General features: G+C 38.7%; 1 pseudogene; it reads right to left on the bottom strand.

The window, feature by feature from the left end:
- Positions 1 to 11,136: 11,136 nt before the first annotated feature.
- LOC149191685 (25S ribosomal RNA) lies at positions 11,137 to 12,004 on the bottom strand (annotated as a pseudogene; the record flags this gene model as incomplete).
- Positions 12,005 to 27,870: the final 15,866 nt, after the last annotated feature.

Raw genomic sequence — 27,870 nt, 5'->3', positions numbered from 1 at the left:
CATTTTCTTTTGGAGAAGAGGATGTGTATGGCTGATTTTTTTAGGGCTGTTCATCTGATATGTCCTCAACAGAGACTTCCTTTGGATTTAAGTTTGTTTTGGCAGGGAGTTCTCCCAGGACAACTTTATCTTTTGTTTTCTTTAGTTGTTTAGTATCTTTCAGCTTGGTAGGTTCAGACACATCTATGGTTCTGCTTCTTAGTTTTTACTGTTTATGAACCTCATAGATTGCTGCATCACATCATTCCCTAAAATCAAATGACTCTCCTGATTTGGTTTGAAATTGATTGAAATTATGGGCCTCTTGATCTTCTTGTGTTAGAAAGACTTGCTGTTCACTGTCTAAACCCATTAAGTTGATGTGAGGATCCTCTGTTGGTTCACTAGATGTTGAGGCTTCGGCATAGTTCTCTTGAAATGGAGGTCTGATGTTCTGGTCAGGGCCAGCCCTTCCAACATTTGGATTTTGGTTTTTTCTAAAATTTGGGTTCCTTGCTATATTACTTGTTTGACCTTCCCATGATGATTTTATTTCAATGGTTTCCACCTTATCTCCAAGTCTGTCCATGCCTTTGATGACATCAAGCTTTTGTTCAAATGCTGAAGGTTCTTCCTTGAAAGTTGTTCTTCTTTCAGCTTTAGCCCGATTTCTTTTAGCAATGGGATTTGCCTCCACACTAACCGCTATATTCTGCATGTCTGCTAAGGTTGGAGGGGCTCTTTCCCACAATTGGTATGCTTGTCAGAGTCAAATCCATATGGAAATTTGATCAAAGCTAGATCAGGTGGAGGTCTAAGGTTTTGAGGGATAGCATTGTATACACTGTTGAATCTAGCAAAGTAATCTAAGATAGTTTCTTGTGGGCCTCTTTTTATACTGTCATACTCTAATAGGATATGCAATGGATCCTTATTCTTTCCCCACCTATTCAAAAATGACTGATAAAGGGCATCATGATTGGCTATAGAGTTTGCAGCAAGTGCTCTAAACCAAGTCCTAACATCACCAGTTAGACTTTGGACGAAAATATTCATTCTTACATCATCATCGTCAATTTCATAGTTCTCAAAATAGTCTTGCATTTTCTTTGTATGTTGTTGGGCTGTATATGTACCAGTACCATCAAAATAAGTGATCTTACTTTGATAATCTTGAGGCATAGCCCCTGGATTTGCAGGTAACTATAAAGGAGCATATCTATTTTCCATATTTACAGGGACAAATGGGACAACAGGAAGAAATGGGACAGCTGGAACTGCAGGGACTGGAGTTGAAATATGTGCAGTGGATGGAGGTGTAGGGAAGGTGCTTTGAGAGGTGGATGAAGAACTAGGAGAAGCAGCAGTAATATGAAGACGGATTGAGGGTTTAGCAGGAGTTGGGATATAGTTCTGCTAAATTGTTTCAAGGTCTAAATCGGCAGAACTTTCTTGAGCTTCTTGTTTCCTAAGGGTATTAGGAATTAAGTTGGGTTTTTCAAAAATAGCTGGAGGATTTGGGTCAGGGTTTGACCTGGTGTATCGAATTTTCTTCTTTGGAGCCAACTACTAAACCTATTTTTGCTATTTTCTGGGAATGTTTTTGGTATTTTCTTTGAAATATGGGAGGCTTTGGGTTTTTTCCTTTGAATATTTTGAAACAGGGAAACTGATCGAATTTTGGAACAACTGTTTATAGCTTAAAACTATATCGGAGATTGACTGAAGCAGCTTTTATCTACTCTTGTAAATGCAGAACAAGAACAGTTCCAAAGGCTACATGGCTAACTTCAGGCTCTATCTGTAGTTTTAGAAAATAGACAGTAGTTACAAATAAACATTCAAAGTCCTCAGTGGAGTCGCCAATGATGTTATCACTCAGGTTGTTCCCTGCCTCCTGAAGGGAATATGGCCGAGGTAACCACTAACCAATCTTTTAGCTGCAGGTCCTAGCCTACCTGCAACCAGAGAGGGCTCTCTCTTTGTAATTTAGCTTTGTTTTTGGAGTATTTTAGGCTAGTTATTATGCACAAGTTTTTGTTTTGAGTTTGTTGGAAGGTAATTTCAGGTGGAACAGGGATGCAAGTAGGAAACAATTTCTTCCATTGGGTAGATGGAGTCAGAGTGAGTGAACTGGTGAAGTGTTCATTTGGTAAAAGGAGTTTGCTACAGAGCAGGGTAGTCAATTTAGGAGCAATTTTGATATCTGAAATGGTGGAATGAAGTCAGTGAATGAAAGGCAATCAAGAATCTTTCATTATGCTGGCAGAGGGAAAGTGCATGAAGATTACTAAGGAGCAATGAAGAATTCCTAAGCAACATTCAGAGTGAAAGAACTAATGCAAATAGGAGCAATTAAGAATTCCTATTTATGACTAATTCTGAAGAAAACATATACAGTAGATGAGATTGAACACAGAGGGCTTTTAGGAAAATTCTGTGCTATCCTTCTTCTCTGCTACCAAGTTTATGGAACATACATGAAATTGCATACATAGAAGACGTAAAAAACGTAGAGGAGAGAGACTTATTTATCCATAAACGACGCAAGAATTCTGTAGAATTTCCCAGAGCGTCAATTCCACATTCAGATGGTTCGACACAGTGAAATTCCAATAGCCTTTGTATTATACAACCTCAATAACTTACAATGCGGTTCAGAGATGAAACTACCAACCCCAAATACATATTATGGGGAGGTATTTATACAAAAGGGAGATACAAAATATCATGAGGATAAGTCTTGAACTCATAACTTTCTTTACCAACTATTAAGAAGTAGTAAGTGAGGGAATAAATGTTGTAGTAAATATGAATGCGCTAACTGTCGGCAGCTTGCTGCGCATTCATTCTGGGCTGAATGAGTCGGCAGCTTGCTGCGCATTCATTCTGCATGTGCTGTCCTGATGCTGGTACGCTGTTTGTTCCTGTCTCAGTCTTCATCATCGGTGCTCGGTTTCTTTGCATTCAATGAGCTGTAGTGACCATTCTGTTTCTGCCTTGCACCGCTTTTTCTTCCCTTTTGACAGGTGGATCGTGCCATCTGTATATGCTGACCTGTAGCTTACAAAAATAATTAATAAACAAAATCACCTGAGCAATGTCTCCATCATTCCTTTCCACCAATCCTCTGTAGGTAGCTGATGTCTTTGTATCTTTATCAGTGTTTCATCAGCTTCAGTGTATCTATAAAAATTTGGCTGGACTTCAAAGAGATGGTTTATCTCGTGTGAAATGTAGAATAGATTCTCTAGTTTGTCATAGACACTCTGTCCAGATGGAGGTCCTGTTTCTTCTTATGTGCTTGAGGACGCTGTGATTTGGTTGGAAGCATAGTTGTTTACCATGTTGGCATAATGCTCATGTGATAATAGTCTTCCAGCGCTAGTTACTAAACTTGGTAGTCCTCTGCTCTGTAATGCTGCAAACTTTATTTTGAACTCATTCACCTCTGCTTACATTTGTTGGCATTTTCTTTCCAGGGTTTGCATAAAATTCCTTAGAGTCAGCACCGTTTTTACTAGTAAGATGGTTCCAGTCCTGTTCCTGATACCTATTGCTGCCAACTGCTCTTTGGTGTGAGTGTTTAGGAATTGGATCATTCTATTAGCTTGCTCAGGCATATTTCCCAAAGATGCTCTAGCCTTTTGATTTTCAAACTGAGCCAAGCCTATCAAATCCATTTGCTCATGAATGGTTTCAATGGATTGCCATTGGTCTGTAATGGATTGGCCAATCTTGGCCCACAAAATTTTCTTGACCTCAGCTAGGGTCTTATCAAATGTAAGCTCTTTTTCTAGCTCCTTTATTCTCTTTTCCAGGGTTTTCACTTCCCTTGTCTTCTCAGCTACATCCTGCTTTGACTTGTCATATTTTTCCTCAATTTTAGCCAGCTTTTCTTTGGCCTCTCTCAATTCTGCCATTTGCACTTCCAGGGCCTTTATTTCTTTCATCATATTGTCCATACTCAGGCTGGTCTCTTGCTCTGCAGGTGCTGTAGTAGTTGCCGAAACTGGTGCTGAACTTGAGGTACCTGCTTCTGATGCTGGAGCAGTGGGAGGGACTATTGTGGTGGCCGTAGGAGGAGCAGCTGTAAGAATCTGAGCTGTTTGAATTGGCTGAGAGGCCAACTCTCCTTGTCTTCCTTGTAATGATGCCTCCAAGGCACTTTCTGTTTCTATCAACCTTTTATGTAAGCTCATAAGTAAAGTTACCACATCCTGCTCTTCTTTTTGTTGTGCTATCTCTGTGGTTTGAGGATGTAGTGTAGCTAGTAGCTTGAGTTGTCTTTTGAGGGCTGCTATGTCCTCCTCTTTCTTCTTTATCAAAGCTTGCACGCCCTTGGGATCAGTGGGATCATGTCCCAGCTCTATAATGATCTCCTCCAAGGACTTGATTCTATTGTCCTTAGCTTGTGATGAAGCTTTATCCAATTCTAGTTGGGCAGAAGTATTGTGCAAAGAGTTTTGCAATCTATGGGCCAACAATGTTTTATCTGCCAAGGTGGAATACACCATTTCGCCGGTCTGCTTGTGCAATTCAATCTGGTCCATCAGATGGATATCTTTGGCGAGCACTTCCAGATTAGTTCTAATATAGTCAGCAACTGATTGTGATTGCTGCATTATAGGTCTGAAATGACTGAGAGTCATTTTTCCTTCCTGGATGTCATAGGCTGCCATTAGCCTTTGCTACTAGCGGGAGCCATCCTTAGCAACTAGTTGTACAATTGATACCTTACTGGCTCATTTCTAGCTTTAATATCTGCGAATGCCTTCTTAATATCAGAGCCCTGTCTGCTCTGTTTCCTGGTGGATGTAACCTCCACCCCTTGTTCTATAGGGGGCTAATTCACAGCCATAAATCCTGATTACTGTGTGGTTTTGGTAAAAATACCAGTCACCAATGCTGTAGCTTTTGGAAAGTTGTAGAATCTTTTGCATCTCATCAGTGAGTCTAGGAAGAGGAGTGCTCACCAGTAAGGAAAAAGTTAGATGTATAAATCGGTCAATAAACTCACAGTAGGTATATGGAGAGTAATAAACATGGTGGCAGACTGATGACCAAAATATTATAGACCTTCGCTTCCCCTTAGCATCCAATTTTTTGAGGAAAACTGGGAAACTATCAGGCTGATAGTACAACAACAAATGATAGAAAGGAGGACTTTTCATTTGTATCATCCAAGAATTGTTCATTTATGTAATGTAAAGGAGGTTGCCCCCTTGAAGAGGCTGAATTCTAAGGCGTTGATCTATCTTTTCTATCTTTTCTTGAGCTGGTTTCATAACATTTGGTATCAGAGCTTTGGATTCTAGGGTTTCGCTGCTCCAAACAGGTCATCGTGGCATTTTCACTATAAATTTTTTTCTGTGACATTTCAGAAGTCGCAAAAAAAAACCCATTTTAGAAGAAATCATGCTGAACCTGGGATCCAAATTTCAGAGCTTTTCATGCGACATTTACGGAGATATGATCTGAGGAAGTTGGTCTTTTTGCAGACTCCTGAATTACATTCAAAATAGGTGACCTAGGGAAAATCGTCATAACTTTCTCTCTGGGGATCGGATTGAAATTTTGTAAGAAGGTACAGAAAGAGGACGGACTGTAGTTTCTTGTATGCATGTTTTAGATCCAAAGGTCAAAACAGTGACTCATGGCACGTCGTACAAGTTCGCTCTACTGAACTAGTCTATAAGCAAGTCACTGTGGGAGATTTCATATAACTCCTCCTTGGAGAATCCAATTTGGATCAGACTGGTGGCATTGGAAAGAGGACACAGAGGGCTACTATAGGTCACAATTTCAGAACTTAAAGATCCGAAAGTACAAAGTTACAGTCGTTTCAATGTTGAGCTCCTAAAATCAAGAAAAAGCAAGATGAGGAAGTTTGATGGCAAGGATCCGGTAAATTGGATACTTCAGATGAAGCAATATTTTGATCTACATGGTGTACAACTATTATAAAAGGTATGTATTGCATCTTCATATTTAGAACCAGATCAATTTTTATGGTACAAAGAGCTTTGTTCTCGTAAATAACTTGTTACGTGGTCAATTTTCACGGAGGAAATGATAGCACATTATGAAGATACAAAGAGCAACACCTTCTTTAGAGCAACACCACAACAATTGGAAAGAGTAAAAGGGCTTTGTGACATAGTGGAAAGAGAAATTATGGAAACCAGGAAGCGTACCCCTCACAACTATAAATATGGAAGTGTTGTTTCTCCTAGCCTTCCACAACCTACAAGGGTTACACCACAACAATTGGAAGAAAAAAGAGAAAAAGGGCTTTGTTACAATTGTGATAGCAAATGCTCTAAAGGTCATAAGTGTGCTGAGAAGAAGTTATTTTACATAGAATATGAAGAGGAGGAAGAAAAGGATCAAGAAACATCAAAAGAAGAAGATATACGCCAAGACCCCACCCCAGAGAAAGAAGAAATGAATCAGACCATATCTTGTAAAGCATTGGCAAGAATTACCACTCCTCAAACTCTCAAGATAGAAGGACATATCAAGAAGAAAAAGGTGCAAGAAGTGAAATATCACATCGAGAAAGAAGAAATGAATCCAACCATATCTTGTAATTCATTGTTCGAAATTACCACTCCTCAAACTATCAAGATAGAAGGACATATCAAGAAGAAAAATGTTCAAGAAGTGAAAGATCACATCAAGCATCAAGAAAAGAATCCGACCATATCTTGTAAAGGATTGGAAGAAATTACCACTCCTCAAACTCTAGAGATAGAAGGACATATCAAGAAGAAAAAGGTTCAAGCAGTGAAAGATCACATCGAGCATCAACAACAAGTTCTCCAACTTTTAAAGGATAACGCCACTTCGGTGCAAAATCAAACGAAACAACAACAAGATCAACATTGTAGTGAAAAATGTTTTGATGTAGGTGATTGGGTATTTTTACTGCTACATCTCAAGCAAGCTATTTATGAGAAGGAAATGTTGGCAATACTACATGCACTTAAAAAATGGAAACCTTACCGAATGGGAAGACTCTTCAAGGATGAGGATGTGTAAGCATTGTTTTGTGCTATTTATATTATCCAAACAGATTGGATAAACGAAGCAAGGGATGAATGGAAGAAGGACGAAGAAGTATGGCCACTTATTCAAAAGTTGCAAAAGATCCCAATTCAAACAATATTGCCAGAAATTGAAGAGGAAGGAGAAATCATATTGGAACCTGGAGCAGTCACAGAAACAAGAACCCGATAGCTACGAAATCGATCAATTTCAGAGTATCTCATCAAGTGGAAGAACTTACCCACTGAATATTCCACATGGGAGGACATGAATTTTATACAGAAGCATCAAGAACTACTCAAGCGTTGAGGACAATGCTCTTTGAAGGAGAGGGGCATGTTAGGCCCCTATACTACTAGTGTAACCCCTTATTGTTATTAGTATAACCCACTTATTATATTGATGTACCCATGTAGTGCCCATATTGTTACTATTGTGCCCCATAGAAGCCCACTATTGTTATTATTGTGCCCTTACATTATTATTGTTATGTCGGCTCTGATTATGTTATGACCCCTTAGACTCCTATATATAGAAAGGAGGACTTTTCATTTGTATCATCCAAGAATTGTTCATTTATGTAATGTAAAGGAGGTTTCCCCCTCGAAGAGGCTGAATTCTAAGGCGTTGATCTATCTTTTCTATCTTTTCTTGAGCTGGTTTCATAACACGTTCCCTATCACGTGATGACATGAAAACCCGAAGCTCCCCAGGCTTGGGAGGCAGTTTTAGCAGCGGCACAAGCGACATGGTGTTAAGATTAGGTATGTTCTATGCCAGAGCAATTTATTTAAATTTTCATAGTTAGCAATCACATCAGCATTACGATAAACTGCAGATAGAACATAAATATAAAATGCAGAAGACAAGCCAAGGCAAGAGGACACAAGATATGGCGCGAGCCAGGGACAAACCCCACAATGTGTGGGGAAACCCTTTGATCAAATCTTCTTTTATCTTCAAAGTTCAGCAGAGAAGGAGAGAGAGAGAGAGTACATTTACAACAGAAGTCAATACTTTGACTTATCTAGATCTAGCATAGATCATTTCATATCATGATGAAATCAGTTGAAGACATTCTGCTTCAACTGATTCTCAAGGTGACTCCTTCACCTATCATCGTGCTGCATCTCGTCCATTTGCTACACCTTACTGTGTAGCACCATCATGCTGCCCATGATCATCATGCTGCTCATGCTCTCATACATCACTGTGCTGCCCATGATCTTCATCATGCTGCCCATGATTACTTCGCCCACAGTGTTGCATTTTTCATCATCATTCATCACTGCTTCATTGAGATCTTGACCTTGCTATGAATGTAATTATGCCCAGAATTCCAGCGCTGAGACTGAGGTTGTCCTTATTGCTGTACCATTATTTCATCATCATTGAGACCCTCACTGTTGCTTCCTTATCAACATGCCCATCATCATGCTGTTGGGATCATCATCCTTGTAGCACCTCAGAGATCATCTACTACTGCATCAAGAACTTCATTACGCAAGGTTCTTGAGAGCATCATTGCTGCACCATGACTTCTCCTTGAGATTATTACTGAGATGATCTCTGCACCTATGAAGATCACGACTGCACATTATTGTAGGATGAGATCATTGTGAGATCATGATCCTATACACTGCTCCTAGCCAAAGCTGACTCTCCTTGACTTGATGATTATTGCTTCTTTCATCATGCTGAGACTGTAATGATCATACTACTTATGATCCTTATCATCTTGACAGCATTTGAGATACTTATTCCTATCAAGAATACTAGATCTGAATACAGTGATGATTATTGACACTGTATGTCTCCTTTTACAGGTATGCCGAGAAGCTCTTGATCAATACTGAAACCTGCTTCATCATTGTGGTTATGCCAAGACAATAACATATACATATGTGATGAGATGAAACCCAACGTAATCCTCATTAATCCTCATTAAGTCGAGACAATGTGCAAAAGAGTAGATTTGCTTTAGGTAATCTGAGTTACTTTTGTTCATCGCATCTAAACTTCCACAGGAAAACCACCGAGATCTATATGCCGAGACTGATCCTTATCATGCGAGATCAAATGCCGAGACTGCTCTTTGTCATGCGATGCATCTATCTGTATTGTCGAGATTAGCATCATGAGGATTAGATCTATGCCGAGATTGTATCCTTGTCATGCGAGATCAGATGCCGAGACTGCTCTTTGTCATGCGATGCATCTATCTGTATTGTCGAGATTGCCATCATGAGGATTAGATCTATGCCGATATTGTATCCTTGTCATGCGAGATCAGATTCTGAGACTGCGTGATATATAACCTCTGCGTGTATATAACCTCTCTGCATGTATATAACCTTTGCGTGTATATAACCTCTGCGTGATATATAACCTCTGCGTGTATATATTTTCGTAAGCATCGTATCTGTGTTATACATATAGCCGCATATATATCCCTTGAATGGTGTGCGTATAGGTTTCCATGCTGTGCCCTTTCAGTGTATATATATATATCTTCATGAATTAGGGTATTACGTTGACTGTGACTGCAGCTAAGGAATTCTTCATTAGTGTATCTCCTTCACCAAAAACCCAGACGTGGAGAGGAGATCACATGAAGAATGTGTGTGTTAATGACTCCAAATCCTCTCTTATTTATACTAAAGGCGGATGATTGAATAGGCATGATGATTGGGCTTCTAGAGCCTACATAAGAGCTGGCCGGCTTGACTATAATTACATAAACATAATAAATTCATATCTCCATAAATACTTATCGGAATCGGATGATCTTTGGATCAATCCTACACCTCTCGACAAGAGGGATCCAATAAAAATATCAGCTGCCATAAATAAGACGACCCACATGGAGTTTGGCCTTAGTTGCCAATTTAACACATGGGAACCCCCGTTTCCTAGACTTAGGTAGCATTTTTGTCATGATGCGAAATGGAAGCCCCATGTGTCCACTGACTTGGGTATCAGTTTCCATTGTATCAGGAAATGGACATGCCGACTTCTCCAAACTTTGGAAATTTTTTGTCGCCCCACGATATGGAAATCTGAAGTTCCACAGACTCTCCGGTGATTCAGGGTGTGCCACAACATGGAAACCCTAGGTTTCCTAGACTTGGGTGGTTTTCGTTGGTGGTTCCAGCCATGCTGCAACACAGAAACCGAAAGTTCTCCAAACCTGGGTAGTAGTTTCAAAACAGCCCAAGTTCCCTAGACTTGCGAGTTGGTTTCCATCGTCATGGAAACCCCAAGTTCCCCACATTGGGGCATTGTTGAAAACCCTGCATTTCCATCATGATGTAAAATGTAGAAACCCATGGTTCCATCAAGGGCGGGACATGGAAACCCCAAGTTTCCCCAGACTTGGGCACCACCAATTTCAACTGTGGAGCAACATGGAAACCCCAAGTTTCCCAGGCTCGGGTGCTAGGGCACGACATGGAAACCCAAAGTTTCCCCAGGCTTGGGCACTACAGGTTTCGGTTGTGGTGTAACATGGAAACCCCAAGTTTCCCTAGGCTTGGGTGCTACTGGTTTCAGTCGTGGCATGACATGGAAACCCAAAGTTTCCCCAGGTTTTGGCGCCAGGACACAACTTCAAAACCCCAAATTTTGGGCACGACATGGAAACCCCAGATTTTTTGCCCTGGGCGGAAGCCCCAAATTTTAGGTGCCAGGTGGAAACCCCAAATTTTTGGCACAACATGGAAAACACAAATTTTTGGTGCAACATGGTAGCCACAATTTTCTTTGCATTAGGCAAAAGCCCCAAATTTTAGGTGCCAAGTGGAAACTCCAAATTTTGGGTACGACATGGAAACCCCATTTTTTTCCATGCTTGGGCCCCTTTTTTGTCAAAACTTGGAAACCCCAAATTTTGGGCGTCAGGGCACGACATGGAAACCCCAAAATTTTGGGCGAAGGAGCGCAACATGGAAACCCCAATTTTCCCAGGCTTCGGTGCCTTTTCCATCGCGATGTGGAAACCCAACATTTCCTGCCCCCAAGCAATAAAAAATTGTCGTCTGGAGGAAGAGGCAAAGGTGCGAGAGTGGGAGGGTTGTCTAGATTTGTTTGTGACAAGAGCGAAGCTCTGAATTGAGGCGACCAAGGGCTGAATCTGAGTGGAGTGTGGCAGCAAGGCCACTCTACCACTTACAATACACCGTCGCGTATTTAAGTCGTCTACAAGGGATTCTTCTTAATGACCATTTGGAATTGAACTTCAAAGTTGCCCTAACCGAGATGCTTCACGGTCACAGTTTGCAAATGACACGGGCCCCTAAGGGTGACAAAGTGACACCCCTACTGTGGGTCGAGATACAATCAAAGAGTTACATGCACCACTTCTATCATGGATTCTGACTTAGAGGCATTCAGTCATAATCCGACACATGGTGGCTTCACGCCACTAGATTTTCAACCAAGCGCGATGACCAATTGTGTGAATCAACAGTTCCTCTCATACTAAGTTGAATTACTATTGCGATGTGGTTCATCAATAGGGTAAAACTAACCTATCTCACGATGGTCTAAACCCAACTCACGTTCCCTATTAATGGGTGAACAATCCAACACTTGGTGAATTCTACTTCATAATGATAGGAAGAGCCGACATCGAATGGCACAAGCTAGTTATCCCTGTAAAATTTTTTTGACACCTCTAGCTTCAAGTTCCAAAAATCTAAAGGATCGATAGGCCACACTTTCACGATTTGTATTCCTAATGAAAATCAAAATCAAATGAGATTTTACCCTTTTATTCCACATGAGATTTCTGCTCTCATTGAGCTCATCTTAGGACACCTGCGTTATCTTTTAATGGATGTGCCGCCCCAACCAAGCTCCCTATGATGCAAGAAAGTGTTCCCTCTGCGTACGGAGGCAACCCCTCTAGACCTAGAGTGGGTCTAGTCACAAACAAGGACAAATCAACAATAGTTTTCCTTAAGCATTCATGGTTGGAGGCCTACCTCAACCGATGGTCGATGGAGTTCCGTTGTGCTGCTCCAGCATCTGATTCCTAATGAGTAATCAACCTGAAACAATGCAAAGGAAATACAACAAAGCACGTAACCGGAACAACAATGATCTATTTACTCACAAAGTCAAGAAGTCATGAGCTATCTAGTACATTACATACAAGACATAGGAAAACATCATTGATTGCATTAATAATGAAATAAGAGTAAGCTTACAACCAAAGTCTTAACGTCACAAGCCTTCTCAGAAGGGTCCAACCAACATGTTCCTCAAGCATTCCCTCTTTGAAGATGGATCTCCCAATACACAAGTCTCTCTCATTCACAAGTTTTACACAAGATTAAGGGCACTTCACAACCTTCCTCAAGCTATCAACAATCCCACACTTGCCACATTCGCACCAGCTATCTAGCAAACTCACAAACACTAACAACACTATCAGCAACCCATTCCAAAAACTAAGAACTCCAAAAATAACAGCACATAGCAATGGTTAGAGTTTAAATAGGAGAAGGAGTCTCCATGAAAGGTGGGAGGATGAGATTTATCTCCAAGGAAGGTAGCACAAATGACGGAACAACCATGCCAAAGAAAGGAGTGCAACATAAACTAGGCCAACAACCAGGTCTGGAGTCATCTAGAAGGATGACTATTGGAACAAATTCGCCCAATCTAGATCATCATGGGCACATAACTGGTTTGCCGCACTGACATTGCTATTGAATAATGGAGATAGTCAGGTCATCACAGAAGATTACAAGCTATAGTTGCGCTGGCACATAAAATTGGACCATCGTGGGAATCATGTGTACTTCCATGATGGCAGCGCTTCTGGACTGTTTTGGAGCACCCTTTAGCGCGTTTATTTAGCCAATAGATGCGATGAGGTAGAAACCTTTGGAAAAGTGGGTCATTTGGCAACATCAGAGAGCATTTGTCTAACATGAGCATGTATGACTTGGATACATGACACAATAGGAAGACTAGAGTGAAGACAGTCACAAATTACTGTGTAAAAAATGCCCCCTAAAGTATGAAGCCCGAGAGAGAGGGAGGGGTGAAATGCTTTACGAAACTGACTAAACTGGAACACCATCTGGAAGAACCTGCACGCAAGTACAACTTATATCTTTGATAATGAAGTACATGTAGTCTAGGCATGGGTGTAGCCATCCAAAAGACACACGAAATAGGTCTGTGGTATGGACGTAGTAATCCAGCTAATGATACCATGATGATGATAAAGGTATGGTTGCATCCATCCATGAAGACTCAGGTATGGTCGCAGCCATCCATCAACGAGTCATGTAATCATACACCAATCCATGCAGCTCGAACATGTGTAATATGAGTTCGGGGTCTTGAACCCATGCGATCATAGTACAAATTCTAACATGTGAATAAATGTGCTGAGGTCAAGCTGATATAACATCACTTGATTACCGGTCAATGATGAAAACCGTTAGCAAGCGTGAGAGAAACTACCAATAATGCAAATGGCTCTCAAGGTACTGTCTAGCACAATCCACAAAGTGTGAAAAAGGAGCTGAAGTCGAACACTCGTGGAATCACCTAATTGACGAACAATGATGAAAGTCGACCGTCAGGTGTGAAGAACTTGCCATTGAGGCATGCAAGCTCTAAGGTACCAAAGGGGATCTCTAGATCAATCTCCTAGATAATGAGCTGATGTCGACAGGAGACGACCCATCGCAGGAGGGCCATAATGCTTCCCCCATCAACAACACGAGATAAGGAAAAAGTGGTAGATAGCGAAACAGAGTATCAGAGGAAACGATGAGGGTGTAAACTGTAGAAGGATTATGCTCTCGAACATGTTGGTGACACGACTCCGGGGGGTGGCAACATTCAGGAATCAAGGGATCAAAGGCTCGAAGGAGACGACATGAATCGAATGGAATGAGGCTAGAATGATAACCCAGACCCACAGAAGGCCAAATCACGATGTATGGATGTCCCAACCCGACAAGAAGCAGAAATGTCGATGTTCAAGAGTGACTAGCTACCATAGACAATCAATGATAAACCTGTTGTTGAGTCCAACCTAGTAACAGTTTAACGAGCCCTAGGAAGGAGAAGCTCGAGTCTCGTCATGGTGACGAGTCCAATGTCGTCAGGGTTTAACGAGTCTGACATAGGTAAAACTCAGAGTCTTTTTCATGTTTAGAGAGTTTGAAAAAGACACGGAAAATAAAACTCCAGGGGGGTCCTTTTTCGTAGAGTTGTGTCTCTCGAGCTCGAAAAAGTATAAAATGATACTCGAAAGAACTGCCTGACCATTACGATCAAGGAGTACTTTTTGTAACTAGTGACTTCGACCCAAAAAAGTAGAAAAGCGATCGGAATCACATCGTTTCATAACCAATAACGAGCTTGAAATGACAAACACCTGACAATATTTTTGTATTTAAACGGTCGTAAAAGAGCTTAAAGGCGACTGCCTCTTATTTCTTTTAACAAGTCAAGAGGGAAAACTAGGCAATCATTTCGTCTTTTAGAGACGAAAAAGAGCTGAAAGTAGACCTCCATTTTTATTTTCTTTAAAGAGTCAAAAAGGAAAAATACTCGGCAATCTTTTCATCTTTTACGAGTCAGAAAAGAGCTTAAAGGAGACTCATCCTAGAGGAACAAGTGGTATAAAGGGTAGCAACTAGTTCCGGCAATGGTGGAACTACTCGGCAATATTTTCATCTTTTAGGAGTCAAAAAAGAGCTTAAAGGAGACTCATCCTAGAGGAATGAGTGGTATAAAGGGTAGCAACTAGTTCTGGCAATGTTGGAACTACTCAACACATGTAATGGTCAAGAGGTTGGCTAATAAAACCACTCATCTGTTGGAATTATGATTCTGGTATGGCTCTATGACTCATGTGTTGTACTTGATGGAAACTCATATAGGTGGCAAAACTCTGATCAGGCTCTCAAAATGATAAAAATTAAGAGGTCCGCATGTGCTCTGTGAAAAGCGTGCGTACCCGCAGGTACGCCGTGAAGGGGCTGCGGCCTACATGCAGGTCACCCTTTTAGAAGGTGCGTACCCCCAGTTCACTTACTTCAAGGCAGAGAAGCGCGCTCACGTGGGGTTTCTTATGGTTGGCACATGGTATTTAGCCCGCCGTTCTTGATTCTATGGTTTTGGCACGTGGTATAGGATCTAATTTAGCCCCGGTTTGGATCCCTTGTATTGGTTATTGATGGTTTTGCCCCATGGTGTGAATAAAGCCTTGACTATAAATAGGGAAGGAGATCTCTTGGCTGAGATATCTTTTGAAAATTGAATATCTTAAGATCTGAAATATTGGGTTATCGGTTTAAAAGCTTGATCTATATAAAAGTGAAGTTGATAGTGAATCTATGAAGTGTGATCTCTCGGGTGCATGATCAGATCTGGGCATCTGACTATCTGTGGCACACTGGTGGACTGCCAATTTGGCCCTAATCAGAGGTACGCAGGTAATTAATGGTGCAAGTGCGAGGGTACGTAGAGCATAAGAAGGCGAAGTGCGTGGGTACGCACAGCAGAAGAAGGCGCAGTGCATGGGTACGCAGAGCAGAAGAAGGCGCAGTGCATGGGTACGCAGCGCAATAGAAGGTTTAGGTGCGGAGGCACAGTAAAGATACGTGGCACGACAGAAGCCACAGGTGCGGAGCTACAGTAGAGGTACGCGGCGCGACAGAAGCTGCAGGTGCGGAGCTACAGTATATGTACGCAGTGCGACAGAAGGTGCAGGTGCGTAGATACGCAGTGCAACAGAAGGTTCTCTGCGGGTATACGTAGGGGAGCAGAAGGTGAAGTGCGGAGCCACGCAGGCCAGATAAAGAAAAACTATGGATCTGTCTTAAAAACATTTGTTGATTATCTTTTATCTATTGCTGCAGAGTTCTGGGTTTATATTTCTGGTACTGTCTTTCTGTTTACAGCATTCTGAGAAGTTGGGTGACTCTTGATTGATTGTATAAGGAGTTTGGGTAATTTGCATGTACTTGATGATTATTTGATATTCTTGGATCCAATTTGAAAATTTATGAAAAGTGGTCCTTGAAAGAAAAGAAGTAGGGGGTTGTAGCTCCCTTCCAGGACAGACTGGAAAACGAGAGATAGTTGTAGCTCTCTACAAGATGCAGCCTGCGTACTGGTAAAGGACTGCACCAGTACAAAACCATTGTAAAAGGAGTTTCTAATTTGAAAGAAGATAGAGACATATTGCGGCAGGTGGTTTTCACCCACATTGGGTTTCCACCTTATATCTGGTGTTCTTTGGTGTGACTATCTGTTTTTCTTGTTCAAGCTCATTATTTTATGGTATTGATATGCAAAAATAATTCAAAGTATAAATGAGGAAGATTTACTAAAAGAATTTGATAATACTGATTCACGCCCCCCTCTCAGTATTATTTCCAACATCATCGCTACGGTTCCTCAGGAAAGGAAAAACAACCAAGTGAACGCATATCATCGACCAAAGTGATGGTGGCAATGGAATGAAACAACCAAGGCTCATCTAACAGAATTTAACAGATAAATGGAAATCATGAGATGTAAATCAGATATGGGTTCATTTTTACACAAGCTTGAACCATGGAGAACTCTGCTTGGATTCAGTTTTATGTTTACACAAGTTTGAAACAAAAAACTATGCTTGTTATAAGTTCGCATGCCCCTGTGGAGCGAAAAAAAGGTGTCTTGTGAACTCCTAATTACCTTCACATTAATTATCAACCCAGGGACGACTTTTTATTTCAAGAGTGTACTCAGTCTGAGGCGGCTATTTACTTAAGAGTAATGTTTGGCAGTATAATGCTTAAAACCCAAAAGTAAATGAATTCTTGAAACAAAATCTAATTGGAACAACAAGAAACTGAAATGTTCTAAACTAAATCATTCATTCAAACAACCATCAATCAAGGATATAGTAGCAATAACTCAGTCCTCTAGAAATTGATGCAAAAGGAATTAGAGCATGGACCATGGATCTGGGAGCGTGGTAGCATCTGCTGAGGCTCACGACAGCCTTGGACCTTCTCTCACACCAAAGCAATAAATGCAAGTAAATGGACAGCAGAAAGTAAAATAGAACAGCAAACAAGAAATGGAATAGCAAGTCTAAAATGGAACGACCGTAAATGGAATAGCAAACTGGAATTAAAGGAACTGAACAACAAACTCTAATTTAATGGAAACAAACAACAACAAAGCCAAATCAAATAAATCAGACAACAAACGAAAATAGAATAGCAACTAATAAATAATACACACAGCACACAGGGATATTAAGAAACGGTAATCTGAGTCTGATACGCAAGTATTAATCCTGGTTAGAAAGGGTAACGATTACAATTCATAATGGAACCACGATGTCAATTGAACAACAATCGTATGAAGTATAAACCATGGACAAATACGATAATACCAGCTTAAGAAGGTTGCAGCTTGATTACTCCGCAATTAAATAACAATAGCATTCTGTAGAGAACATCAATGTTACATTAACGACTTTAAAGAGATAGCAATACGTTATAAGATCAGAATGCACATTACGACTTTCTTGTTGCAGAGAGCGATATATGAAATATAACATAACTGCAATATAAGATAATAAAACACACCAGATTACCAATTCAAGCTGATAATACAAACCACACATAAACCAAAAAGATAATATACAGTAGCAGCAGCGTCCTCCACCAGAGGCTGGGCCCTTAGCCGCCAGCGGATGCTGCGGGGTTACTTCAGAATGAGAAAAATGAACAGCACTCCCAAATCATTTATTAATCAGCCAATTGTGGAATCATTACAACAACAAAAGCTTAAGAATTACAGCATGAATAATCCACCATCGTTGTCCATCATTTCTCATTCCCCAAATCCATCATCACGTCTCCCCCTCTCTGAACTTTGTTCTCATTTAAATAGAGAAAGATCAGAGAGCATAGATAATTACAACATGATTTGTTTTACAAATTTGGGTTGATTCTAACCAGATGATCAACAAGAAAATCTATTTCCTTTCATCTCTCAACAAAAGCAAGACGAATTTGGGTTTGCAGTTGAGATTTGGAGGACGGCCGCAACTGCAAATCTGAGAAAATCGTGCTCAAAGAACCCTGCGTTTCTCCCTGTACAAGCCGAATTTGGGCAAACCAATTTTTACCAAAGTTAATTGGGCCCGTTCTGGACAAAACCCATGTTCCGGATTTCTCAAATTCGTCTTCATTTGCTCAGAATCTCAACCGCAAAACTGTCACTCCTTAAACCAGCGAATTTCTGAGTTGGCAGATTTAAAAATCAAATCTTCAATCTGGAAGTTACTTTGGAGTCTAAAAATGGTGAATAATGTTATAACCAACTTATTAGAACTATCATTGGTAAAATAATGCATAATCATCAATTTATTAGAAATAAAGGAGAATAAATAATATAAGAGCATAAATCATCATAAAATGGATTTATATAATAAATTATAATAAATGACATGATGAAGAATGGTAGAAATGGGTGGAATAAACGTTCACAAGTGACAATAATAATGGCATATTACCGACCCAACATACCCCCACACTCAATATGTTGCATGTCCTCATGCAACGAAAACTGAATATATTGCATGTCCTCATGCAACCCAAAGACAAAAACCATGTGTTAACCAAGCAATAAAAATTTGAGAATAAATGAATGCTTCCTTAATTAATGAATATTCAATTTTAGCAATCTCGATGAAGGCATAACAATTAAGTTGCAGCAAAATGTAATATAAATAACAACAACCTTTATTAACCATTTTCCCAAAAACTACAACCCAGATTTTGTTGGAATGTTTCAAGTAGATTTGTAATATATAAAGGCTTCTATGATCCAAAAATCAGATCGTTTTGATGCATGGATCATGAGATATAAACAAAATGGCTGTAGGTGAGAGTGCATGATTTTCGAAATTTTATGAACCAATATTTTTTGAAATTGTGTGGGTTTGTATTAATGATACGTATGTGTTTTCCAAAAATTACAAGAATTGGGTTCATAGTTTTAAAAATATGTGGAAATCAATTTTTGCACTGTGTAAAAATGAAATTGTATGTCTTAAATAAGGAAGAAAGTAGAAAACATCCATCATGCATAGTAATTCCTCCCCCTCTCTGAAAAATTAGCATGTCCTCATGCGATGCTAGAAAACAAATAGATGTGGTTGCTACCAGCTGTTGAATTCTATGCTTGGTGTAAAACAACATGGCATAAGGGAGGTGTTGAGAATGAATAAGAATAGCAATGGATGATAAAGAATATGAATGGCGTGGTCATAAGAAAGAAATGAATGAAAGGAACACTCCCCCACACTCGAAAATGACATGCTGCTGAAAAAGGGGAAGTGGTAAAGATGTGGAATGAAGGATGACAAATAATGCTCAAAATGGATTTGCATTAGATTCTCCTAAATTTATAATAAATTAGAAAACTATGCAATTTTACCTCAAGTTTTACCTCCAAAAATGTGGAATGACATATATGGACTGGCAGTTGTTGAAGCTGATGTAGGTAGAGTTGGTGCTGAAAGTGATGCAAAAGGTGGAATCCAGGGAAGCACATCGTGTCTGAAGAATTGTTCACGTTTGCGAGCCTCTACTGTGAAGTGCAATAGTGTGGTCATGCGACGAATAGAATTCTGCCCATACTTGTAGTTCTCCTGTAAACAAATCATACTTGTGCATACAATGTTCTTGAAGCTATAGTGTTGGGTTTGAATAGTAACAGATAAAATGCATGCAAAATTGCAATTAGAAAAACTTATGTATACATGCAATACTAATATGTTGTCAAATCAACAAGGTATGGCAAAGTGCAGTAATCATATTGCATGCAATCCCATAATGCATACATTCCCCCCTCCAATTGGAAAATGGGTTCCATAACCATAAAGCATATGAAAGGGGTGGTGCTGACGGCAAGGCAATGGAATGAACAATATATCAGTAAGGGAGGCAGAGTACACTTATCAATGATAGGACGGTGAAAGTTATGGTTATTTTGATAGCAAAGTGTGTAAAGATAGTTATGAATAAGAGATAGGACGCTTTGGATTGATGATAGTTTATACAAAATGAAAAAGGACAACAATATGCTAAAAAGATGCTTTGTTGACGGTATTCTAGCTGAAAATGATGCGATTGATCATAAAATAATTTCTCATGCATAAAGGTTCAAAACAGGGAAAAAGTTAAGGAAATAACTTCTCTGATAAAAAGAAAAATAAGAAAAATGGTATTATAATAATAATTGACGATAAGATATAACTTCAATACCATAAGCAGAGCCGCTGCTGCCAGCAGACGTCCATAGCCTCGGCAGGGTTGCTTTTTAACCCATATGAGCCAGAATCCTCAATTTATAACTAGAGAGTTTTAGTGTTGTTCCACAGAAGAGATCAGTGTGCTGGCGTGGTAACCAGATAACCACACTACCATTCACTAGGAGGTAGCAAAAGTGATTAGGCCGGCTCGTGATGAGACCTCCTGTTCTAAGGATAATTTGGCTATCCAATGGATCATAACCCTGGTGTGGTGGCCATAATGGGAATGTCACTTTCTTACAACCTTATGAACATGGTAGGCTGGCTCTTAATGAGACCCCCTATCCTCCATCTGCGAACAAAATTTTGTTGTTATTACATATTTTTATGATAAAATGAGGGAGGCTCAATACTCCTTAAGAGCAGGGATGGCGGAAGAAGTTGAACATGTCAATAGAAAAAATATACCCATAATCTCATTTATTACAGACAGAGAAGATTATAACCAGGAAGGGTGGAACTAGCATGGTATTAAGATGATCAATCAATATCCTGTTCAACAGAAAACAATGCAGTAAAGTAGTATATAAGTAATTGTGTCCCTTCTGAAAAGAATCTATCATCAAGGAGCTGTCCTGTTAAAGATCATAACGTGAATGATATTAACTTGCTTCAATAGAATCCATAATTCTTGTCCTCATAAAAGTAGTGTACTTCATGCCATAAAAGAGAATCAGGAAAATGTGATTGAGATGAACTATGAATAATTCCACAAGAGAAAGGAAGGGTTGCTCTCAAAAATACTCTCAAAGTGTTTTTTTTTTTTGAAGGAACAGCAAAAACACTCAAAAAGAAAGTGGTGTTCTGTGTAGGGAACAACAAAGAAATTGCATACAAAAAAAAAACAAAAATACACACAAAAACGCGAAACTGCTGTTCCTTTTGAAAAAGGAACAGCAAAAACACGCACTGCTGTTCCTTTTGAAAAAAAGGAATAGCAAAAACTCAAACTGCTGTTCCTTTTGAAAAAGGAACAACAAAAACACGAACTGTTGTTCCTTTTGAAAAAGGAACAGCAAAAACTCAAACTGCTGTTCCTTTTGAAAAGGGAACAGCAAAAACACGCACTGCTGTTCCTTTTGAAAAAAAGGAACATCAAAAACTCAAACTGCTGTTCCTTTTGAAAAAGGAACAGCAAAAACACGCACTGCTGTTCCTTTTGAAAAAAAGAAACAACAAAAACTCAAACTGTTGTTCCTTTTGAAAAAAGGAACAGCAAAAACACGCACTGCTGTTCCTTTTGAAAAAAGGAACAGCAAAAACTCAAACTGCTGTTCCTTTTGAAAAAGGAACAACAAAAACACGCACTGCTGTTCCTTTTGAAAAAAAGGAACAAAAAAAACTCAAACTGCTGTTCCTTTTGAAAAAGGAATAGCAAAAACACGAACTGCTGTTCCTTTTGAAAAAGGAACAGCAAAAACTCAAACTGCTGTTCCTTTTGAAAAAGGAACAACAAAAACACGCACTGCTGTTCCTTTTGAAAAAAGGAACAGCAAAAACTCAAACTGCTGTTCTTTTTGAAAAAGGAACAGCAAAAACACGCACTGCTGTTCCTTTTGAAAAAATTTTCAAAAGGAACAGCAAAAACTCAAACTGCTGTTCCTTTTGAAAAAGGAACAGCAAAAACATGCACTGTTGTTCCTTTTGAAAAAAAAGGAACAACAAAAACTCAAACTGCTGTTCCTTTTGAAAAAGGAACAACAAAAACACGAACTGCAGTTCCTTTTGAAAAAGGAATAGCAAAAACTCAAACTGCTGTTCCTTTTGAAAAAAGAACAGCAAAAACTCAAACTGCTGTTCCTTTTGAAAAAAGAACAGCAAAAACACGCACTGCTGTTCCTTTTGAAAAAAAGGAACAGAAAAAACTCAAACTGCTGTTCCTTTTGAAAAAGGAACAGCAAAAACACGCACTGCTGTTCCTTTTGAAAAAAAGGAACAGCAAAAACTCAAACTGCTGTTCCTTTTGAAAAAAGGAACAACAAAAACACGCACTGCTGTTCCTTTTGAAAAAAAGGAACAAAAACTCAAACTGATGTTCCTTTTGAAAAAGGAACAACAAAAACACGAACTGCAGTTCCTTTTGAAAAAGGAACAACAAAAACTCAAACTGCTGTTCCTTTTGAAAAAAGAATAGCAAAAACACGCACTGCTGTTCCTTTTGAAAAAGGAACAGCAAAAACACACCAAATGATGTTCCTTTTGAAAAAGGAACAACAAAAACACACCCAACGTGAAAGTGCAAAAGTGCTGTTCCATTTCGAAAAGGAACAACAGTTGTTCCATTTCGAAAAGGAACAGCAAAATGAACTGTGAAAAATGAACAACAAAATGAATGGCTGAACCAAAAAGTGCTATTCCTTTAGAAAATAAATAGCAAAACGAAAATGATGTCCCTTTGAAAAAGGAACAACAGGAACAACAAAAATGCACACAAATGCTGTTCCTTTAGAAAAGGAACAACAAAATACACAACCATAAAATGCAAACACGCAAAGAATGAATTAACTGTTCACTGCATTGATGCTTTTGAATGAAGCAACACCTGAAACACAAAATATAAAAGAAATTAGAAAAGAAACAACATTTTATTTAAAAAACAATATGTAAATTAAGTTACAACAACTATGATATTATGTAAAAAAAATGATCTTTTTGAAAAATGTTTTGGCAACAGTGATAAGACATGAATCTTGAAATTGAAATCAATTCTTCATTTGTTCTATTATGAATCCGTTGGGTAATGATTTGGATAAAATTCCTTTGTTTTGTAAAAACTTCTTTGAAAAATCACTCGTCCATAAATTGACCTTCCTTATTTTCCCAAGACCTGCAAAAAACGAGTATCTACCTGCAATAAAACATTAAATCATGGAGAAAGAGAGGTGCGCGGGCTCCCCTAATCCAAGAATTATGTAAAAAACTAACAAGTAGTTACTCTGTAGAACAAATCCTTGGAGAAAATAACAAAGTAAAGTTTATTTGTTACCTGCGGGAGAGCAGTGGCCGACCATACTAACCAGCGGTGTTTTAATCACAACTTGTTTGTTTTTCGTCACAATTGAGTGATTCCAAAGGAAAATGAGAGCTAATTCAAAGGTTTATCTCCAGTAGAAACAGGTTTTAAAGATTCAATGATATGATATGTCAATTTTGTTTAGAACAACCTGCATAATAGAGTCATTTTCGATTACCCGGCTTAGACCAACAGTTGATATTTGAAGCATAACTTTTTCGTTTGATGTCAGATTCTAATGATTCAAATTGGAAATGAAAATAGATTCATTTATTGATCTCCAATAGAAACAGGTTTTGAAGACAAGAAGAATTGATAGGTCAAATATTGTAAGGAACAGCCGGAAAGACATAGTTTTAAGGGTGCTGATTTACGATAGACAATCAGTATTTTGATCATAAATTCCCCATACGATATCAAAAATGAGTGATTCCAATTGAATTGTAAACTAGATTCATAGGGGAATCTACCATAGAAACAGGTTTTAAAAATTCATTCATTTAGGCCTCCAAAAACTGACTGTCCCAACTCTGTTCCTGAGCTGCCCGCTAGACATCCGGTCAATGTTTTGGCTCTAACTTTTTCGTTTCAAATCCAAATTGAGTGATTCAAATTGGGTTAGAAAGTAGACATCAAGGGCTACTTAGGGTAGAAATAATTTTTAAAAATATTCACTTTTGGTCCCTCAAAACGTGACTGTCCCGACTATTTTTCCAGAAAGTTCATCAAGCCCGTAAGCCAAAAGAATGAAATTCAAGCATTTTTTCAAATTGGTGATAAAAATGAAAATGAGTGTTTGTAGAACTTATTATTTCTATTATGATTCATATACACAAATAGATTGAAATATTTATCACCGATGTTGATTTCGATAGCGTGTTGCAACAAAAGAAACAACTAGTTTTACAAAAAATAAAAAAATGTGTTTGTTTTATTTCTTTATTTATTTTATTTTCTCCACTATTCTACTCTTCTTTGAGAATTGATTATGTTTATGTATAAGAGTATTTCCAGTGGAACCATGTTAGAAATAAGGCCTCATGTATGCACATACCCAAATTCGAAAAATGCATGTTGATAAAAATTAGGGTATGAGAAGCCAACTTCCCTTCAAAAAATGGTATCAAAAATTGTTGAAGCATGGAGTGATGTTGCAAACAAATGATGGAGTGAAACCAATCTTCAATGTATCCTTTATTTTCTTGATTTCGCATAACCATCATATCATGAAGTTCTTGAGCTTTTAAAATAGCTTGTTGATGCATAGTAAAAGAAACCTCATTTTCTTCCATAGCTTCTACAATTTTTGCATTTGAAACATTCTGAATCTCATTGTAGGTTTTCTCTAATAACACATGTGAGATAGAATGGGTGGGAAGGGTGCGTAAATTTGCCAGCTCAACATTGTAAGCATGTTGTACTGGTTTATTATGGTGAGGGTGTGGAATTAGTTGAGCAGGAAAATGTGTATGGAATGGAGCATTTTGATGATGTGGCTGATTGGGTTGTGTGAATGGTTTTGATGGGCAAGCAAGGTGTTGTGAAAGAGCTGGTGGAGAATATGGAGAATGTGCTTGTGCTACAAGATGAGGGAGAGTAGTCATGCCATCATAAGATGAGCCATGCCCAACTTGTAAACAAGATAGGTGGTTATATTGAAATTGACATGGCTGCCCTAACACATTAGCATTCCATAATGGATTATGCAAGTATGACAATGGAGAAAAAATGTTTTGAACCATACCTGTAGGCCTTGTTGCAACTTTCTTACCTCTTTGATATGCTACTTCCATCCTAGATAAGGAAGAGTGAATATCTATGAGATGCTCCTTTCGGTCATGAGAACAAAACATTTCATCAAATTCTTCATTTTTATGAACTTGCAAAACATCCAATTTTTCATTTAGAGAGCTAATAAAATCAACTTTAAAATGTTCAAATAACACATTGATTTCAGCTCTTATGTCTCCTGTTCTTGTAGTAGATTTGGAAAACAAAGAAAAAACATCTCTAGGATTCTTACCAGCCTTGGAGATTCCTCTTGAATACCTTATGCACAACTCACGAACATCATCATATGATAACTGAAAAACATCACATTTTCCTATCAGATTTAAAAGTTCTAAAAATTCATCTTTGATTCCTTTAAGAAGGAGTGTTTTTAAGATCTCTTTTTCCAAATGCTTATGCTTTGATTTTTGAAGGTTATAATGAAATCGATCTACATAGTCCTCCAAACTTTCATCTTCCCCTTGTATCATATAGAAAATATCTTCATTGGCTTTGCAATAGTCTTGGTACTTCTTCAAGAATATGTTCTTCATGTCCTCCCATGATTGGATGCAATTCCCACCTAGGCTCATGAACCATCGGAGAGCTGCTCCTTTTAGAGTAAGAGGAAACACTTTCAATCTTTGATCATTAGTACAATAATCATATCCTCTACAAAGTATTTCAAACTCAAACATAAATGTATGTGGATCTTCATTTGCTAAACCATGAAAATTTGGTAAAGATGGGGGAATTATGTGCATTTGTGTCATTCCTAGATCTTTGATAGGAAATTCAAAAGTAGAGACGTGAGCCATTTCTTACCATAATAGAAGATGTTCTTCATGTGTTTCTTCGAGGCTCCTTCTTCAATTGTTCCTGTCAATTAGTTAGTGAAATGGGTGGTGCTTACATCACCACTTAAGTGAAATCATGTGATTCATTTTTTTTTTAAATTTCTATTTTTCCTAATAATTCACACAAAAATTCAAACATCTATTTCTACTCTAGGTTCTTTAACAGTCCTGCTGGAAAGCGGACGGGGGAGTAGGGATTTTACATGCTCCGTACGCAGGTTCTTACCTTCCGTTTTTAAGATCCAACTCTTCCCTAGCAGGCACTCATCAGATTCACACTACTCTTTAGAAATGGCTACATTCTCCCCGGCAACGGCGCCAAAATGTGGAGCGATAAAAAGGTGTCTTGTGAACTCCTAATTACCTTCACATTAATTATCAACCCAGGGACGACTTTTTATTTCAAGAGTGTACTCCGTCTGAGGCGACTATTTACTTAAGAGTAATGTTTGGCAGTATAGTGCTTAAAACCCAAAAGTAAATGAATGCTTGAAACAAAATCTAATTGGAATAGCAAGAAACTGAAATGTTCTAAACTAAATCATTCATTCAAACAACCATCAATCGAGGATATAGTAGCAATAACTCAGTCCTCTAGAAATTGATGCAAAAGGAATTAGAGCATGGACCATGGATCTGGGAGCGTGGTAGCATCTTCTGAGGCTCACGACAGCCTTGGACCTTCTCTCACACCAAAGAAATAAATGCAAGTAAATGGACAGCAGAAAGTAAAATAGAACAGCAAACAAGAAATGGAATAGCAAGTCTAAAATGGAACGGTCGTAAATGGAATAACAAACTGGAATTAAAGGAACTAAACAGCAAACTCTAATTTAATGGAAACAAACAACAACAAAGCCAAATCAAATAAATCAGACAACAAACGGAAATAGAATAGCAACTAATAAATAATACACACAACACACAGGGATATTAAGAAACGGTAATCTGAGTCTGATACGCAAGTATTAATCCTGGTTAGAAAGGGTAACGATTACAATTCATAATGGAACCACGATGTCAATTGAACAGCAATCGTATGAAGTATAAACCATGGACAAATACGATAATACCAGCTTAATAAGGTTGCAGCTTGATTACTCCGCAATTAAATAACAATAGCATTCTGTAGAGAACATCAATGTTACATTAACGACTTTAAAGAGATAGCAATACGTTATAAGATCAGAATGCACATTACGACTTTCTTGTTGCAGAGAGCGATATATGATATATAACAGAACTGCAATATAAGATAATAAAACACACCAGATTACCAATTCAAGCTGATAATACAAACCACACATAAACCAAAAAGATAATATACAGCAGCAGCAACATCCTCCACCAGAGGCTGGGCCCTTAGCCGCCAGCGGATGCTGCGGGGTTACTTCAGAATGAGAAAAATGAACAGCACTCCCAAATCATTTATGAATCAGCCAATTGTGGAATCATTACAACAGCAAAAGCTTAAGAATTACAGCATGAATAATCCACCATCGTTGTCCATCATTTCTCATTCCCCAAATCCATCATCACGTCTCCCCCTCTCTGATCTTTGTTCTCATTTAAATAGAGAAAGATCAGAGAGCATAGATAATTACAACATGATTTGTTTTACAAATTTGGGTTGATTCTAACTAGATGATCAACAAGAAAATCTATTTCCTTTCATCTCTCAACAAAAGCAAGACGAATTTGGGTTTGCAGCTGAGATTTGGAGGACGGCCGCAACTGCAAATCTGAGAAAATCGTGCTGAAAGAACCTTGCGTTTCTCCCTGTACAAGCCGAATTTGGGCAAACCACTCTTCATCAAAGTTAATTGGGCCCGTTCTGGACAAAA

The sequence above is a fragment of the Pinus tabuliformis genome, chromosome 2_2 (genome assembly GCF_031772625.1).
Source record: "Pinus tabuliformis cultivar Carrire ecotype Pingquan chromosome 2_2, CPIR1, whole genome shotgun sequence".
NCBI lineage: Eukaryota > Viridiplantae > Streptophyta > Pinopsida > Pinales > Pinaceae > Pinus > Pinus tabuliformis.
Note: the sequence above shows the minus strand (reverse complement) of the source record. Positions and strands in the feature narration are given on the sequence as shown.